The sequence below is a fragment of the Garra rufa genome, chromosome 1, assembly GCF_049309525.1.
Source record: "Garra rufa chromosome 1, GarRuf1.0, whole genome shotgun sequence".
Lineage (NCBI taxonomy): Eukaryota > Metazoa > Chordata > Actinopteri > Cypriniformes > Cyprinidae > Garra > Garra rufa.
The window spans coordinates 63703614-63706152 of NC_133361.1; positions in this window are offsets into that span (position 1 = coordinate 63703614).

Below are 2539 nucleotides of genomic sequence, written 5' to 3' on the forward strand. Positions count from 1 at the left end.
GCAAAACAGGCAGATGAAAAGAGACAGATAAAGAAGTAAACACATCTAAAATGTCTCAGCTTTCAAATTCTGCCAATTTTGTCACAAATTCCAAACAAGAATTGCAATTTATATAAATCTAAAGATTGCTATAGATGTATTTCAGTTCAAGCAGAAACACAAAGTGCACCTGAACTGATCATCTCTCTTGGTAAATGTATCATACATAATATAATCAAGTTTGAACTGTGTACGACATCAGTAAAACAGTTTATGAAACAACATTTCATGCAATGCTATTCAAATAAATGTTACTTTAAGAAATTAAATGAAATATATATTCATACTGTGGAAGTCAATGGATACGGTCAATGGTTTGGTTACCGGCATTATTCAAAATCACTTTTTTTGTGCTTTTCTCTGATAAAGTAACATTTATTTGAATAGAATTACATGAAATGTTGTTTCATAAACTGTATTATTGACTGTTTATATATATATATATATATATATTATGGAAGTCAATGGCTAGGGCCTTATAGAATTATTTTCCAATGTATATTAAAAAACCATATGTGTATATGGTTTTTAGATCTGATTAGAGTGAACATGATTTATGCCAGTTATTTTATATGTGCTATACAAACAAATTTGTATTGTATTGAAGTTGCAAAGAACATTTTTCTTTTGCGATTTTGGATGCAGTTAAGCTTTATGTTCTCATGTTTTTCTGCCAAAATAAAATCTTTATATGACAGGCCTGATTTTTGTTTCCCCATTTAGCTGAAGTAGGTTTCTTAGCATAGTTTTAATTTCACTGATCATTTGGGTTTTAGGAGTTTACCTAGTTGAATGACTGAGTAATATTAATTTTTGTTAAAATATGATACTCACAAAGGGTCAGAGGTCACATCAGGTCCATCACTGAGATAAGGGGGCTGATTCATAGAGTTGTTACTCTTCATAGACACACAGCTGGATCCTGGAGATGCTGCTCTCTGAGTGTCAACAGGAGTCTTCTGCTCTCTCTCCTCACACACACTCATTTCACAGGCAGGTTTCTCCTGCTCTCTGTCATCATTTACACTCATTCCACAGGCTGTTTTTCAGCTTCTCGTCTTATGACAGGCTTGATTTCAGGTCTGTATGTAGAAACAAAGAACATTCACTGAATTTTGACACAACTGAGCTTCAGTACTATCTGGTGAACAGAACTGAAGAGGCACTTTGATTGAAGCGCCATGTTGGGGTCCAAGAAATCAAGATTTACAGTGATGTTAGAGAAGTGAGGGTCTGTTGTTATGAAGCAACACACACTGCTGGTGCAATACTGAGGTTACAGGTGTGTTTATAAAGTACTATTATAACAATTTTGAAAACAGCTAATAATAACCAAGAACCAAAACAGTTTTATAATAGTATTTATGATCCAACAGAATTACTAAGAGCTGCAATCAATGCAGTCTAAACCAGTCTTAAGTACCATGGGTATATTTGTAGCAATAGCCAAAAATACATTGGGTCATAATTATTTTTTTTAATGCCAAAAATCATTAGGATATTAAGTAAAGATCATGTTCTTTACTTAATTTTTTATTAGTAATATGCATTGCTAAGAACTTATTTTGGACAATTTTCTCAATATTTAGATTTTCTTATTATTTATTTATTTTATTTTTTTGCACCCTCAGATTCCATATTGAAATCTCGGCCAAATATTGTCCTAGCCTAACAAACCAAACATCGATGGAAAGCTTGTTTATTCAGTTTTCAGATTATGTATAAATCTCAATAATAATAATAATAATAATAATAATAATAATAATAATAATAATAATAAAAATAAAATAACTTACACTCTGTGACTGCTGGACTTTCGCTGCGGGTCTCAAGCTGGTAAAGTATAAGAGTATACCTGTGTGTTTTAGTTCGATTTACGGTTTGTTTAGACGTAAAGGTCGTCATTGCTACCGTTCGTGACATGTGAAGACATTATTAATAAAATCGAATCCTCCGAAATGGCGTCTTTGATACGATCACTTTTGGTTTCACTTTATGAGACAGACACGTTCCGCTAAAAACAAGCAGCTCCTCCCCAAAAAGGACTAAACATGATGACGCTGGGCTATGTGCTATAAATATACGTATGGTACTTTTAGAAATTAATAATATTTATAATAATTAATAATAATGATGATAAAGTTAAAATGATACTGATTCAAATCTGATGTATTACTTTTGTTCATGAACTATATGATGTTGTTGGCAGTTTAAAGGGATAGTTCGAGCATTTAAGACATGAAGTTGTATTCAATCCTTATCGTCACTATAGTGTATACACACTGACCCACACTGCGTTCACCTCCCTGGTCAGAGTTCTGGCCGCTTGAAGTTTTTCAAGAAAGTAGTCACGGTTAGTTTCCGGGGCCACAAAACTGTGCGTTTTTACGTGAGAAAAATATATGCGTTTCAAAGCTTGATTAATTTACATCACAAAAAACACTCCTGCCAAAAATCATACCTCAGTTTTAATCGGCACTATATTCTTCCCGTTTCCATC